The sequence below is a fragment of the Podarcis gaigeae genome, assembly GCF_964106915.1.
Source record: "Podarcis gaigeae genome assembly, chromosome: 2".
Classification (NCBI taxonomy): domain Eukaryota; kingdom Metazoa; phylum Chordata; class Lepidosauria; order Squamata; family Lacertidae; genus Podarcis; species Podarcis gaigeae.
The window spans coordinates 58,111,051-58,129,069 of NC_139679.1; the positions used below are offsets into that span (position 1 = coordinate 58,111,051).

An 18,019-nucleotide genomic window follows, 5' to 3' on the forward strand; every position below is an offset into this window, starting at 1 on the left:
AGAGTTGCACTGACTACCAATAAGCTACTGTGCTAGGTTTGAAATGCTGGTACTGGTGTGATGGACTATGCGGAGTTAGCCAAACTGACTGTTAAGATCCAGAACCAGGGCGACCAGAAATTCCAAAGAGAATGGAGTAAATATATTGAGTACTGGAAAGATAATTGCAAAAATGTGAAGACACTACGAGGACTGAAATAAATCTTGTAACATAATGTAAAAATAGTATCTGACCATGGGCAAAAATGGACTTGATATATATATTGAAGGACAGAAACTGGCAGTTAAAATGTGCATACAATTTATTAGAAATTGGAAAACCAATTGAAGGGAAGGAGGGAAGTCACAAGCTCGACGGAGCAAATGTATTTGATATGTATCTGAAAGGCTGTTATATTTTGTGTTTTTTTAAAAAAGAAAAACAACAAAAATTATTTATAAAATAATAATAATGGAATGATGGTACTGGTATGTAAACCCTAGACGGGTTGGGACCAAGATACCCAAAGGACTGTGTCATACCCAACCAATCACTGCATTCTGTGGGAGAAAGTATCCTGGAGATGTCATCCTACCAAGAGGCCCATTCTGAATGCTGTCAAGATCTTTAGTGTGGCAGCCCCTATCTTTTAGAACTCCCTCTTATTATACATCAGATCTCTATTCTCTTTGCCTCTTGCTGTGTCTTCTATGGAGATCTTCATCCCAGTTCATATCTGTATTGGATTTGAATGATTTTATGTACATACTGTTGCGGTTTAAATTGTTTATATGTATTTCAAGAAATGTTTGTATATATATATGCATTTCTTTTAAGTGTGTAAGTGTGTGTGTGTGTGTGTTTGTATAAAGGTTTGTAATGGGAAGCAGTTCGCTAAATGAAATAATAAATAACTAACACATAATTTATTAAAAGAAACACTGGTCTTTACTGAATTCTAACGTGAGAGATTAATAAGTAATTCTTGGGGGGCGGGTTGTGCTGCAAATTTGACTCTAATTGTTTATTTACTCCAAGGGCTTTTAAAAATAACCAACGCATGCATTAGAAACTGCTTAATTTTGCCATCAACAGCTCAATCCTACATAGGTGTCAACAACTCAACATTTTAGTAGTCCAGCCTGTAAAACTATGTTTGGTTTAGTGCTGAGATGAAATGGGCAAAATTAGAATTTCAGATTTACACCATCCCAGATGGGATGTACCGTGCTGGTGGTATTTGAAGAGGTGAATTCTGTGCTTGTGGTGTGTACTAACGCTGAACTTAAATATACCCTCTGTCTTTCCCCACTGTTTTTTTTTCAGGCTGCAAAATTGCTGCTGGAGGGGGGAATTTTATGATTTTATATTTTTGTTTATACCTTATCTTTCCCCCTGACAGGACTCAAGATATTTCAGAGGTTTGGGCAGGCAAAATATGAGAGGTAAAGGTAAAGGTAAAGGTACCCCTGCCCGTACGGGCCAGTCTTGACAGACTCTGGGGTTGTGCGCCCATCTCACTTAAGAGGCCAGGGGCCAGCGCTGTCCAGAGACACTTCCGGGTCACGTGGCCAGCGTGACATCACTGCTCTGGCGAGCCAGAGCCGCACACGGAAACGCCGTTTACCTTCCCGCTGGTAAGCGGTCCCTATTTATCTACTTGCACCCGGAGGTGCTTTCGAACTGCTAGGTTGGCAGGCGCTGGGACCGAGCAGCGGGAGCGCACCCCGCCGCAGGGATTCGAACCGCCGACCTTTCGATCGGCAAGTCCTAGGCGCTGAGGCTTTAACCCACAGCGCCACCTGCGTCCCATAAAATATGAGAAGCTCTCATGAAAACTTAGGATCGGTGGTGAATGCAATCCCAGCACTGATGTGAACCTTTTAAAAAAATGCACAAGTTTCTTGAGAGAGCAAGGAGCAACACCCTCATTCTTCATGTTAAAGGTAGGTGATGAAGTGGAAGTGGCATGAAGGCACGTTAGAATGAGCTCAGTTTTCTGTGTCCTCTCCCTGGTGTCTTGTGAGTAAAAATAAACAAAACTGTAAACACCAGCAACAGGGAGCAATTTGGGCTGAATCTTCTCTGTCATAAAATACAAATTAACACCATTAACATCAGTGAGAGTTATATCTATCCTGAAGGAGCATGTTGAAGACATTGCTTTCCTGTCTGAAGGGCATTTCTGAGATGATCACAGTTTGAACATTTCTGCCACCGGAATAGATGCAATAAAAAGTGTTTGAATTCACTTGTCTCTAAAGGATAGATAGAATAAGGCCCCATTTGAGGAAAATACACATTTATCAAATAGCTAGTTTGATATGCAGCTGTATATAGCAGCATTTTGTATTGAAAAAGTAAACTTCACCACTGTTGAAAGCTCCCTTGATTTTTCTTCTTCTCAGCACCATGATGTGTTTCAGTGAATTTAGGGTAATTTCCTTACGTTACCTCCCTTCCCCTCAGCCAAGCTAGTTTAGTCACATTGTTATGATGTCACTCACATTTGTGTTTGCCATATGTTTTGTATAGGGAAGGTTTTTTCCCTATAGCATTGTAAAATGGAAGGATGGGTTCTTATGTAACTGTATGTATGGATTTTTGAAAATTGCATTTTTGATTTTGTATGCTGCAAAAAAATGGTGATGATGATACTGAGAATGCTCTCTGATCTATGGGCCCCAACCAGCCTCATATATCCAATTTAAAATGGTATTCTGAAATAGTTTTGGTTGGTGTTTAAACAAGAACTGAAGAAAGAAGGGGTTGAATCCTACATTCACTCAGTAGAGTGTGACCCAAATAAGCAAAATCAGTAACAGAGTGGTGTGAAAGTGTATCTTGGCAGCTCTAGTGGAAAAATAATACACAGACACTAAAATTAGACTGAAATTGTATAAGGTTTGGTTCTAATGTGCAAAGATTCAAAAATACTCGTTTCTTGTTTACAATCAGCATGTATCAAATCTTTGTGAAATTCATCTTTTGACATGAAGTTGTCATTTGCGAGTGGAGGAATCCATGAAAAACACTTATCGTTCATTCCCATTATTTCATCTTGGCACTAATCTGCACACATAGTGAGAGCCCTCCAATCTTCCCAGGTTGCATTTTAAACTGGCATTTTTTGCAAGAACTTGACTAGATATTTTTAAAGTGTATCACAGAGGGGCCATATTCACCAAACTGAGCTAGCTCAGTTCATAATATTGCCACAGTGAAGGTACTTTCAAGAGGATGATGTCGGCTGACAAACTTTTGATGCAAGCACAATGTGTGGTTTGTTATTGTTGTTGGGGTTGTTGTTTTTTTGCATTGTAACTCAGTTGGGAACACCAAAACCCAGAATTAAAACTTGCTAGGAACCCTTCTAATTAATATGTTCCCAATGCTATTTTCAGAAAGGAAGAACATCTAGCAATTATATTTATCCACAATATCCCTTTTGAATTATGGTGCTGGAGGAGACTCTTGAGAGTCCCATGGACTGCAAGATCAAACCTATCCATTCTTAAGGAAATCAGCCCTGAGTGCTCACTGGAAGGACAGATCCTGAAGCTGAGACTCCAATACTTTGGCCACCTCATGAGAAGAGAAGACTCCCTGGAAAAGACCCTGATGTTGGGAAAGATGGAGGGCACATGGAGAAGGGGGCGACAGAGGACGAGATGGTTGGATAGTGTTCTCGAAGCTACAAACTTGAGTCTGACCAAACTGCGGGAGGCAGTGGAAGACAGGAGTGCCTGGCGTGCTCTGGTCCATGGGGTCACGAAGAGTTGGACACGACTAAACGACTAAAAAACAACAACAGCACAATATCCCTTGAGCTATTTACTTCTGGTGACTATCAGCAGAAAGATTCCATTATCTTGCAGCTACCTACTGATCCTTAAAATAGTTCTCAAGTCACCAGTTCTGGTGAATACTGTAAATGGTATCAGAAAGGGAAGCATGGTTTCAAGTCTTTGTTTACAAAGATGTAAAAAAAAGACAGCTCAGGTGTACCAGTAACTTGAACTGAAGTGACTGGAGGCAATTGTGGAGAGAGAAGATAGGAACTAACCTTGCTTCCATTTTAAATCAGGCGTTTGGTTTTACCTTATTTTATCCATAAAACCATCAAGGCACACTGTGCTATTAGGATATTTTCTGCCATTCATTACAATAAGCTTCACATACTATAAGAGTCTCTAACCGGGCTGACAGTATGCTTTCTGACTTTGCCAAGCCTACTAATCATGAACTGTCTGGAAGAATGCATGCCAGATTTGTTAGAGTCTCTCTCTGAAGGAAAGAGATTTGTGTACTGAGGCTGCTACAAAAGCCAACTTTCTCTTAGTAAATTAACAAGAATGAAAAGTCCAACATATTAATAGCACTATGCTCCTGAGCAATTCTCATTACAGCCATGGGCAAACTAATTTTAGCACTCATTACATCATATCTTTAAATAGGCATGAGAGTAGCATCCTCATTTAATATAACCTGTTTTCAAAGGATATCTATAAAAGGAAATAGGCAAACTCACTGAGGGTTTTGTTAACATGGGCAGATTGATGATATTTAAACAAATCTGTTAATTAACTAATTTCTTTGTACCTTGAATCTAGGGTAGAACAATGCAAAATTATGTGCAGATGGTAACATACTGAAGTCATATTGCATCTGAGGAAAAAAGCAGGTTGGCTCATTAGGAAAAAATAACAATCAAATTCATAGGAGGTTATGATTCATAGGCAGTTTTGTCTGTATGAAAAGCAAGTAGATGAATGCTGGGCTGTTTTTCTTAAACACTTCTGGTACGAATGCCCATCAATTGTTCTATCCTGACTTTCTTGACTGACTTTCTTTATAGCCTGATTCATCACCAGCCATTTAAGCAAAGAATGTGGCTTGATCCTTGCAAGTGCTTGATAGCATAACGGCAAGAGTATTTCTTTCATTAGTGAATAATGCTAATTAAAGCTAATCAACACAAGCAGAACAAAGATGAAGCTCTATAACTTTACTTAAACAAGCAGTGCTCGAAATGAGCAAAGCAAAAGACCCATTTTTTTAAAAAAGTGAGAGTTTAAAACACCCACCACTTTGATCCTGCTTCAGGTGTTGTTTTTGGAACGAAACTATTGTTCTCCTATGCTGAGAATTGGGCAAGGTAAATATGCCCCTGTTGGACTTCTCAGCAGAATCTTAGCTACTATATGCCTTAGATGGGATTGGGAGGCATCATTTTGAAATGGTTCCAGTTGTTTTTTGGAGTGGGGTAAGACCCTACTCCAGAAGACTCCATTTCTGGTGGAAATGGCATGTGACACTTCAATGGCATATGGTGACCCATAAGGATCAGCTTTGTTTCCTCATTATATTTATCATCTACATGGAATCACTGGGACAGTTTTTGTGGGGGAGGGGGGAGTTTTGCATCCCAGAAGCAAGACAGCAAGCTGGAAAGCTAGAGAGGCAGTGAAATGGTTGATCTCTGCTGGAATCCAAGGCTGTGGCTATGGGAGAAGCAAGACCCTTTGGGGGTGTTAATGCTGTGGACCCCTCTACTGCAAGCTCAGGTTGTATATACGTGTAAATAAATCATATATCATAAAGACACCACCATCTCTGCTGTGCCTCATTCCCAAAAGGAAACAAGAGCCCTGGGTAAGCACTTGGAACCCCTGGAATCTGGCACCATTTGGAGTGGCGTGCAACAATATTATATATCACATATTATTATGATTTCTTACCCCCCCCTTCATCCTAAGCTCCCGGAGCAGTTTACAACAATTAAAACACAGTATCAGAAATGCTTTAATCTACTTCTCCCTGCCTAAGTCTCAAAGCAGCTTACAGTGATAAGAAATATACAATATATAAAATTTAAATATATAAATTCAGCCTCAGAAATTTAAAGCCTCAGAAATTTGAGATCTCAGGAATTTGAACGAATAACATCAGAATATTTTAAAAAGTCATGAAAGCATTCATGACGCAAGGGCCTTTTGAAAAAAGTGCTTTAACCAACTATCTGAAACTTAGCAGGGATGGTGCCTGTCTGACTTCCAGGAAAAGGAGAAGAAGAAGAAGAGTTTGTATTTGATATCCCACTTTATCACTATCCGAAGGAGTCTCAAAGCGGCTAACAATCTCCTTTCCCTTCCTCCCCCACAACAAACACTCTGTGAGGTGAGTGAGGCTAAGAGACTTCAGAGAAGTGTGACTGGCCCAAGGTCACCCAGAAGCTGCGTGTGGAGGAGCCGGGATGCGAACCCGGTTCACCAGATTACGAGACCACCGCTCTTAACCACTACACCACACTGGCTCCCTCCACACAGTAGGAGGGAGTTCCACAGAGATGGCTCCACAACACAGAAGGCATGACTTCTAATACTAATAGTGCTCCCCAGGGCTTTTTTCCAGAGGGAACTCACTGGAACTCAGTTCCAGCATCTCTCAGGTAGGTGCCGTGGCCATTCTAAGAGAAAGAGGGAGGCGTTTATGGTGAGGTCCAGCACCTCTTTTTCTAGAAAAATAGCACTGGTGCTTCCTCAGGTGATCTCAGTGATCAACCTGGAATGTACAGGGTAAGGTGGTCCTTAGGCTGGTGCTCCTGCTTCACCTGTTCCTCAAAACGTAAGACCTGGCCATTGTAATTCATACAGCTTAGTTACATGCAGGTTGGATTATTGTAGCATGTTCAACATGGAGTTGCCTTGAAGGTGACATTGGTAGGGTTGCCATAATTCAAACAGTGAAAATCCAGACAGAAAAGTCGTTAAGCTAGACACTGGGAAACTTTAAAATGTAGCTGCAAGGCTCATGCTCATGGGTGCTTGGCCACGGGGTCGTATGTCACCCATTCTACTACAACTGCACTAGTTGCCGATGTGTTTCCAAGCACAAGCCATTGTGTTGGTGGTTATCTTTAAAACCTTAAACGGCTTGGCTCTAAAATACTCAAGGAACCACTTCCTCCTGCAACAGCCTGCCTAATCTCTACATTCTGGTTTTTGTGTTCTCCTTCCTGCAACCAGCATTATATAAGACCTTATCCTGGGAGGTTTATTTGGCCTCCTCCCTCACTGCTTTCCATCGATTGGTGAAAACATTTCTGTTCCAGCAAGTTTCTGCCTGGCAGGTGGTGTATTATACAGTGCACTCTGTTCGGGGGGTTTGTATGCTGTGCCTGTTTTAATTTTTTATATCAGCTTGTTTTATATTGTTCTTTTATTATGGGAATCAATAGTTAGCATCTGGACAGCATACTGTATTTTAACCATCAGCTGCTCTTAGCAGTGCAAAAGCATTCGAAGGGTGAGGTACACATTTCTAAATAAATAATCCATATTTCCTTTATCAACATCCATGCTCCAGTCTAGAGTCAGAAAACTCTCTCTCTCTCTCTCTCTCTCTCTCTCTCTCTCTCTCTCTCTCACACACACACACACACACACACACGGCTTCTTTTATGCTGAAGGGATTATTCATTCACTTCACTAGAGCAGAAAATGTCCCTCTTGGTCTCCTTACTTTCTCTTCAGTTGAAACGAATGAAGATGTTTCTTCATGCAATCACGTCTTCACTATCATCATCATCATCATTAATGTGCTCATAGAAGTGGTTAGGCTGTGAACAGGGGCTAAGGCTGCAATTCAGGTAAATTCATTTACCTGAGAGCAAGCCCTATGGAACTCAATGAGACTTCCTTCTGAGTAGGCATGTCAAATTTAAACAACAATAATAATTCCCTCTCCATCTTCCCACACAGTGATTTACCAAGTGAGCCTTAAAAGCTTTGCAAAGTAGACATTGTTGTTAGACCTCTATTATTTATTAATTTAACATCCTTTTTTAAAAGAAAGAATGAATGAAACACTTTCCCAAGGCAACTCACAGCATTAAAATAGTGTAACAGCAACATACCAATTAAATATGTTTGTGGCTGCAACAGCATAACTATATATAAAAGAACCATAAAACACACTTGTAGAAAGCCTTATGGGTTGTTTTGAAATTAAGTTCTCAATGGGCATCTAAAGACAGGAAAAGGGGAGGCTTGATGAGTCTCCCTGGGTAGAGAGTTCTATAGCTGTGCAGATACCATTGAAGGTTGTCTTCTTGGGATCTGCCTGTTCAGTTCTAGCTAGTGATGGGCCAGAGAATAGGGCTGCAGAAGGCTTGGATAGGTTTCTATAGGTGCATGCTTTCAAGGTGGTTGTTCCAGTGGCAAAAGTAACAAGACTTCAGTGCCATATGATCAAGACTTGTCAACTGGAATTAATAAAGGCTGAGGTATCGCCTTATTTCTCTGAGGATCCCAAAGAAGTATGGAACAAAGCTTTCCCATATGTTTCAGCAGCAGCCCTGAATGCACACATTTATCCTGTGAAAGGATTGTCACTAGTCACCTGCAGTACTGAATCAAAGTTCTCCATTAAAATTGCCTCAAAGTGAAATTACTATGTCACCATTTCAGAAGGATTAGTGGGCACTGCACATTAGTCTTTCACTTTCCATAGGAGCACTGGAGTTCCAATACACTACTGATTTCACCCAACCTCTTTTAAATATTTCACTTTTATTCCCTTAAATGGAGGATTCAGAGACGACATGAGGGTGATGGCAACTGCCAGTTGTGCACTGGAAGCAAGGAATGAATGTACCAATCTATCTGTGACTGAAACGGAGAATTAATGGGTGAGACATAAGTGAGGAGTTGAACTAGGGCAAAAAATTATTTAAACTAAAACTACAGAGTGGGAACCTAAATTAAGCTCAACCTTGGGTGAGTCAAGCTGCCTATTTCAAAGCGCATGACAAGGCATAGCTCCAAAGCCAGGGCCCCTTCCTGCCCCACCCCATCCAAGGCCCCATAACTCAGGGAAGATGTGGCAGGTGGGTCTCCAGAACAGCCTAAGGGCTTGTCCACACCTGGCCTAGGAAGCATGGGCCAGAGTGGTGTTTTGCTTGTCCTGTGCTATCTAGACACGGGTCCAAGTGGTTTTGCCTTTGCCTTACTGCTTCCCCCCCAGGAAACCTGCTCTGTGGAAAACTCGATTGCCATTTGCTCTGATTCAGCACTAAAGCATGGGTTTTCCAGGGGAAAGAAGTGGGGCAAATGGAAGTGTGGATGAACCCTATGACCTTCACAATCCATAGCAGTGCCTAAGGGTGCTCACCTGTTGCCTTATCTAACCTTAACCTTTCCCACACCTCCTTGCCAGCAATGTGACCGACTTAACCATGAAACCAAACCTATCTATTTAACAGCACTGACCTCTAAACACGAACACCTCCTGAATCCAGTACAGAGTAGGGGAAAATAACCCCCGTTTGCCCAAATGTGCAAGCAGGCAAATTCTACTCAGATTCATATGTAAAGCTCTCAGCTGAAAGAACATTGTGATGTTGCATCAATGATTTACATGGACAGATCGCTCATATGCCATTTGATTGTGATCTAAAACTGGAGGAATTTTTCTACCTTTCTGTTTTTCTTCTAAATGCCAGATTGCCACACATTACATTGTTCCAAATGGCTGTCTATTACTAGGGAGCTCTCTTGGATGATCTCTGAAATTGGATTGAGGAGCCAACCACCTTTGGTAGCCATTTTCATGGAAGACGTTACGATGATTTATGTCAACTTATTCTACGGAGCAGCAACCAAGGAAAATGATTCCTGGCACTCAGGGGTCTTTTGGTTTGCAAACTATCCATTTTCATAGCAGATTACTGTTTTATGAGGCTCTTTATCCCCCAAAAAAGCTTTCTGTTAGAAATGATAAATGGCTTTTCTTTCGCTAAACTTGATGTATAAAATACAAAACTCTAATGTGATATGAGCACATATAAGGGGAGAAAGCATATTACCAGCATACCTACGTTTCTTTATGACCCCTATTAACTATTCACAGGCACAGAGTGCATTGAACCAGATTCATTCCATCTTCTTGAAAGAAATGTTGTGAAAGAGAGCAGAACTTAGAGAAACATCGGTAGTTTTACTTTTCACAAAATGGTGCTGTTTCAAACTATCCTATTCAAAATGCCCCATATTTTACTTCATGCTCCTCTTTCACTCTCTTTCAACAGACTTGGAAGCTCTGTGTCATGTGTCTTTGCCACACAACTTTGGTAATGTCAGAATCCCCTGCTGACATAGAAGATCCCCACACAATGCAGCTTTCCCCCACATTTCTCAGAATTTATCAGTGGTGGCTGGTGCCTATTGGATGAATGGAAGGGTGGGAGACCAACAATAGGTGGAGCCAGAACCAAAGTGAGGCAGATCGAACTAATACTAGTTATTTCCCATCCTTCCCGCTGAGTTCTTTAAGGGGCAACATTGAGACTAAGGAGTAAAAAGCTGACAGACAGTATCACCCCTCGGACTGATTGTAAGAAAGAAGACAGACAGGTGGGGACTGGCTTAGGGCAGACAGAGGTTGGTGGGGCAGTGCCCCATTTGCCCTAATGGACCAGCCTCCACAGGGACTGATCCAGTTCCTGGTAGATTTAAGGCTGACAAGGGAAGGAGTCATTTCTCTGATTCCTCCCATACGTCTTGGGCTTTTTGACTGCTGGAGCAGTCTTGGAAAGACACCTTCTGCATCATCTCCCATGCTGCTCAGATAATGCTAGGTCCACACACTTGTTCTTACAGATTATGTACAGGTTCTAAGGGCAGACATATGAAACTTCTGTGCCTTATGCATATTCCTTAGGATAGTGTCTGCGCTATCCTAGTGTTACAGCTGCTGGATAATCTTCCTTTCGTATGGCAGATGAGTAGCTAATGGGCAAGGATAGCTGTCTGATGCTTTCTCGATGAAAATAATTTTTAAGAAATAGGTAGTGATGTCTCTAGAGAGATTTGAATGGGAGAATGATTGGAGCTAAGAAGGTGAGTGACATTGCCATCTTCTTCAGTTGATATGGGAAGCTGATGTAAGGAGAGAGTGCAAAAAAGAACAAAATATGCTTTACAGGATGAGAGAGAAAAGGAGGGAGGTTGAGCCTCCCCCACCTGCAAAGTGTCAGTCCCCAAACTGGAAGATACATAATGAAAAATAACACACTTCTCTTCAACAATAGAAGGAATGCGAACTGGGCACCATGTTCATGGAATTGGTCACAGGTGTGCTAAATGGGTGCAATATTCAGTGCGAAGTGAAAGTGCACAAACGAACTATTGTTGTTTATCAACATAATCCTTAAGTATTTGTGGGTCACATTTTGTGGTAGGGAAAAAAGAGGTTTGCACTAAGAAAGTCTGTGTACTGGTCCAGTAAACGCTTCCGCTGCGCAACCAGCAACAGTTCTCTTTGCAGAGTATTAATTAAGTCCAGTGCAGAGATTCTTGTTGCAGTACAAGCTTCAGAGTCTCAGTAGCAAAGAAATAACAACACAGGGAAGCCTGTCTTTCCAAAGACAGGTTTATTGCAGACAGATAACAGAAACACCTCCGGAGCTTTCAGACATTTTTGCTTCACGCCCCGCAGGCAGAGAAAACAAACACTCTTTATATACTGAGCAACTTAATAACTTAACGAGCTTGACTACTTAAAGTCACATGACATTGCTAACTTGCCAGCGTCTTAGGTTTCACACCCTAACACCCCCTCTCGCTGGCAATACAAAAAACAAAATTACTTCAGACCCATTTCTTCACAAAAGTTTTCATGCTGCTGAAACCCAAGCGGTTTTGTAAAACCATCAGCTTGATTTTCATGACTGGGACAGTAATTTAATTTAACAATTCCTGCTTTTACCGTTTGACAAACATTTTGAAAGCGGATATCCAAATGTTTTGTACGACCTTTAAACTGCCCATTTTGTGCTAACTTAAGACACGGTTGATTATCACCCCATACAGTGATTGGAGTGATGGTATTTTCATACATCTCTTGTGCCAAGCATTTGTAAAATTCTAGATCTCTACATAACTCAGATAAGGCACAGAACTCAGCTTCTGTTGACGACAAAGCAATCAGGTTCTGTTTCTTGGATCTCCACCCAATCAGAGAGTTACCAAATTTTATTACACAGCCAGACACTGATTTTCTATCCTTTAAATTTGCCCAATCACTATCTGCCCAACAAGTAATCTGTGCTTGTCCTTCAGAAGATAATTCAAGGCAAAAATCTTTGGTGTATTGTAAATATCTTAACACTCTTTGAATTCCTTTCCATGCATTTACACTAGGTTTTGAAGCTTCTCTGCTGAGTAAGTTAACAGCGTAAGCAATATCTGGTCTACTCCATTGCGAAAGATGAAGTAAGCTTCCCAGTGCTGACTGAAAGATTTCAGCACGCTTGAATTCAGCACTATCCTTGAACTCATTGTCTTTTACAAAACCCATTTCCATTGGTGTTCTAACACCTGCACACTCTGTCATGCCAAACTTTTTCAACATTTGCAATATCTTGCCTTTTTGATTCAGTAGAAAACTGCCATTTTTGGTCCTATCTATCTGAACACCAAGATAGACCTTTACATCACCAAGATTCTTAACTTTGAAGTGTTTATTTAACTCTTTGGCTAGTTTTTTTACTTGTTCTTGTGTCTTTGAAGTATAAATCAGGTCATCTACATAAACAAGCAAAGATTCTTGAGCATCTCCTGAACCTCTGAAATATAAGCAATTGTCAGCCTTGCTCCTGCTAAAACCAATGCCTACCAAAACGTCATTCAAACACTCATTCCAATTATGAGCAGATTGCTTGAGTCCATAAATAGATTTATGTAGTTTCCATACCTGATTTGATTTACCAACTTTCAACCCTGGCGGTAGCTCCATATAGAGCTCTTCAGCCAAGTCTGGATGAAGATAAGCTGTAGAGACATCAAATTGATTCACTTTGAACCCTTTCTGAGCAGCAACTGCTAATAGTGCCCGTAGGGTTTCACTCCTTGAAGTGGGTGCATAGACTTCAGAATAATGTAACCCCTCTCTTTGCGTAAAACCTCGAGCTACAAGCCTTGCTTTGTACTCTGGTTTCCCCATCGCTGTTGTCTTTATCCTGTACACCCACCTACAACTTACTGCCTTGGTACCTTCTGGCAGTTTGGTGATGGAAAACACACCCAGTTCTTTCATAGAATTCAACTCTTTTTGCATGGCCTCACGCCACCTACTGGCCTCCTCCTGGGGTAATTGCTCAACCTCCTCAAAACTTTCAGGTTCGCAATTTGCCAAACCAGCCCAAACACTAATAGCTTGGTACCTTTCAGGAGGTATACCTTTGTTGGCACGCTTGGAACGCCTTAACAGTTCCTGTGATGTTCCTTCAGTTTCCCCCTCTGACCCAGAATCACTAGTCGTCACCCGTTTGTCACTAGTAGTTGAAGAACTTTCTGATTCTGACTTTACACTCTCTTGCTGTACAGGTGAACTTTTAGAGCTAGAAGATTCTGACTTTACACATCTCTCTTGCTGTACAGGTGAACTAGAAGAGCTAGAAGATTCTGACTTTACAGACTTGGGTGAACTAAACGATTTCTCACCCTTGTCCTCAGACTCAAATTCCTCAGCCTGTTCTGGAACTAATACCTGCCCTGGGGCCTGAGTTTCATTGTTACTGTTCACCACGTCAAATAGTATGTCAGGATTTCCATGAATTTTATTCCAACCATCCTGTTCACAAAATTCCGCACTTCTGCTGATTGTGATTTTCGTTTGATTGCCTTCTACATTCACAAATCTCCAACCTTTTGTGTTTGCTTGATAACCACAGAAAAGCATTTCTTTAGATCTAGGATCGCCTTTCCTACGTTGTGCCCTAGGCACCAGCACATAAGCACGACATCCAAAAACTCTTAGATGATCAATTTTTGGTTTTTTCCCAAATAGCATGAAGTAAGGAGTGTTGCCTACTGTGCTATTGTACACTCTGTTAAAAGTATAATTCGCATACAGTGCAGCCTCAGCCCAAAATTGCTGTGGAAGTCCAGAATCAAACAGCAAAGCAGCAATGGCTTCCTGTAATGTTCAAAATTTTCTTTCAGCAACTGCATTCTCCTGTGGTGAATAGGGATTGGTAAGTCTATGAACTATACCTTTCCTTTTTAACCACGTCTCCAGCGTGTGGTTCACATATTCCCCACCACGATCTGATTGTATTTTACGCACCCTGGTGTCAAATTTACATTCGACTTCTTCAATCCAATCCATCAGGATGGAAGCTGCTTGCGATTTTTCTTTCAGAAAGAAAACCCAACTAGCCCTTGAAAAATCATCCACCAAAATTTGCATAAATCTCGCACCTCCAAGCGATTTGACTGGCATAGGGCCACACACGTCTGTGTGCACAAGTTCAAAGGGTTTCTTGCTTACTCTGTCAGATCTAGGATAGTTACATGTCTTAACCTTAGCATGTTTACAAGCACAACAATCCAGAAAATTTGGACAGGGTTTAATGTTACACTCCTCAGCTAAATCTGGCATCTTGCTTACATACTTAAAGCATATATGAGCTAACCTTCTGTGTAGTAGATGTGCACAACCTGTATGAGGAGCCTTATTTACACACTTAGCTTGCGCTTCACCTGTTGAACATCTACCTGCTGCTAACTGCTCTTCATCCAAAACAAAAAGCCCATCCTCACAGGGAATTTTAACTAGCTCCTTCCCCTGTTTCGAAATGGTGCACACATCATTTTCAAACTCAACCTTAAAACCACTTTTTACCAGGCATGACACACTCAAAAGTCCATTCTTCATTCCTGGAAGAACAAAAACAGGAAGGTTAGTTTGCAAACAATTAACATAAATTGTGCCTTTAAGGCTCATTTCTCGTTTACTATTGTCTGCTATAGTCACAGTTTTTGCAACTGGTAATGTCTTGCAGTTCTTCAAGCTGCCACTAGATGTCGCTGGAACTAAACTGTGACTGGCTTCACTGTCAATTATCCACTTCAAGGTTTGTTGGCTCCTTTTAGGACTCTGTTGTGCTGCCATTGCAGATAGTCCCTTATCAGCACCTGCTCCCCCTCTGGATCGTTGATTCTTGTAGCTCTCACTTCGTCTTCCCCTGTAGCTCCGGAAACTGACCTTGGACTGTTGAAATTCCTGTTGCTTTTCAGGACACTTTGCTATCAAATGAAACCTGCTGCCACATTGAAAACATGACTTGCTGGCCATAGCAGACACTTGTGAGGCTTCCTTACAGCTCTGCCTGCTAGTTCCCCCACGCTCTATGGTGGCTCTATGGTGAATTCGCCTAAGAGCTTCCCAAATTTCAAATGCAGACCTTAAATTTTCCACATGAGGTAATTGGGAATCGTCTATCGATACCATCAACATGCATCTAGCTTTAGTGTCCATTTTATCATGTTCCCTGTTCTGAGCATGTGCAGCAGCCTCTTGCTCTGCTGTGGCATCTGCTGCAACAGCCACAAACGGCTTTCGCCTCTGGACATAGTCAGCCCACACTTCTTTGGCTTCCAACCAGACTTGAGCCCTCTTAGACCACTGCACGTAATTAGCAGAGTTCAACTTTGTAAAGGGAACCTGGAAATTTTCCACTGCCATTCTTGGGGTCTGCTGCTACTCCCTCTGTGTGCCCTTGCTTCTCTTTCCCCTTGGGATTTGTTTTACTCACTTTTCAGACGCCTCCAGCCTCCTCTGAAGCCTTTTAAACTTTTTTTCCTCCGTCTCTTCACTAGCAACCTACCACCGTCCTCTGTTTTTATTAACAAAACAAAAACAGAACGGGAGGTCAAGCTAGCCTTTTGCAGCTAATGAAACTGTAAATCTTCACTTACGCAGCTCTCTCAACTTTCTGCAGCCTCTCAGTTCCTTTAAGAGCTGGATTTACAACCAAGCCGGTCTTCTCTCATCCGAAAGCTGCTCTCACTTTCTCTGCACACAATACAGCTGTAAACGTAGAAGGAGCCATAACCTAAGAGAGTCTGTGTACTGGTCCAGTAAACGCTTCCGCTGCGCAACCAGCAACAGTTCTCTTTGCAGAGTATTAATTAAGTCCAGTGCAGAGATTCTTGTTGCAGTACAAGCTTCAGAGTCTCAGTAGCAAAGAAATAACAACACAGGGAAGCCTGTCTTTCCAAAGACAGGTTTATTGCAGACAGATAACAGAAACACCTCCGGAGCTTTCAGACATTTTTGCTTCACGCCCCGCAGGCAGAGAAAACAAACACTCTTTATATACTGAGCAACTTAACAACTTAACGAGCTTGACTACTTAAAGTCACATGACATTGCTAACTTGCCAGCGTCTTAGGTTTCACACCCTAACATGCACCAGCATTTACTAAAATCTACAGACTTGCCCCACGGGGTGCCTTTGCTTTGAGATAAGGAAAAGGAATAGGCCTAAATATTTAGTTACTGTTAGCGTATTTGTGTGAACATTGGGAGCATGTATGGCAGAGCTTCTGCTTTGTATGCAGAATATCCTAGGTCCTGTTGCTGGCATCTTAAAGTAGGGCTGGAAATGTCTGAAACCCTGGAAAGCTCCTGTGGGCAGTACTGAGCGAGATGAACCAATGGCCCAATTATAATAAGGCAGCTTCTTACAATCTGAATTACTGGTCCAGGTTCTTTTGTGAAATAGGTATTATGATATGGCTCATAATGGCAGCACCAAACTAGAGCATTATTTTCCCGAATGCTGATTCTCTATGCATTTAAAATATATTATCATATGCTATTATATTATCTGTCATTTTCTGCTAGGTTCACTTCGTTTATATATTAGTCTAATTGCATGTTCCTTGCCTTTGTTAGTATTCTGCCTTTCAGTCCAAGGAAAAGGCTCAGACCTTGTCCTCGGACTGCAAAACTATGAAATGCAAGCAATCCCTGAAGAAGAACCCATCTTGAAATGCTAGCACTGCCTTCTGTAGCTCAAACAGCATTGTTTTGCTATCCCTTTTTGATCCACTGCCCCAACATCAGTTGCCGGAAGATGTAATCACTGGAGTGAAAAAGAAGAGTTGTGCAATGGGGGTGAAGTACATTAAGAGCTGCAACAAGGCACTTTGGGGAGAAATCTCAAGAGGTAGCATAAGAACCTTCCACACTGCATCAGACAAATCTTTCTCACAGGCTCTGGCATCACTCTGCAGTCTTGCATAAGACTCCTTCACCACATCAGTGAAACTGATGTCCACACACTTGACATATTTGCTAGCGCTTGGCTGTTTGGACGTATTACAAGGCAAACAAGGAAGAAGATTTGTAATGAGAAGGATGCCCTTTGAGGAGAGGATGCCTCACAGGGTTTTACAGATATATATAAAAGCAAACATGAAACTCACTTCCCTGTGCTTTCATCTACAAAGAACACATACCCCCCCCCTCAACTTGTTGTATCTGAAAAGACAGGTTGGAGGAAGCCTTGGATTTGATCTACTGTCTACAATGTCCCACTCTGTGCAATCATCTTTTGAAGTTTCAAAGCCTTCTGAGGCTTGGATTCTCAGGGATGGCAACAAATCTACATTGCTGCCTGACACCAGTAACATTCCAGAATATCTGAAAAGATACAGAGGAGCAAGCTGTTTGGCTTATGTATTTATTAACATTTTAACCCTGCCCTTCCTCCCAGAGTTGCCTAAGGTGGAAAACAACGAAGAAAATACAAAAAATAAAATATACATTTAAAATGCTACCCCCCCCCCCCATCCAGCATTTATCGGAAATTATCATTAGCAGGCCACTTGGTATCATGGAGCTGCAGCAACAGACACTCCTGGAAAAGGTATTACTGCTGCAGACCAGGAGGGTGTATGTATTTGTGCTGGATTGGCTCTATCTGTGTGCCTGCACAGCCCTGATCTTGCTGCCTCAGACTTCCTGGTAAAAGCAACAATGGCGTTCCTGCCAGCAGGTATTGCTGCTGCTGCTCTGCCCTGCTGGGCAAACCACTCCTCGTTATCACACAAAGAACATTTTAATAAGGGAATTCTTTTCCTCCCTGAAACATGCACAGCCCACCTAGCTGCATATATATGAATGCACACACAAAACGTAAGTCAAACCAATTTGTTGCACCCAGCCACAATGGATTAACCACAC

At 41.7% G+C, this 18,019-nt stretch overlaps 1 protein-coding gene across 3 annotated transcripts in view; it reads right to left on the reverse strand.

Annotated features, from left to right (window-relative positions):
- The window catches only part of FSTL4 (follistatin like 4), a 369,203-nt gene that overhangs the window by 21,555 nt on the left and 329,629 nt on the right, over positions 1-18,019 (reverse strand). The window lies entirely within an intron of this gene.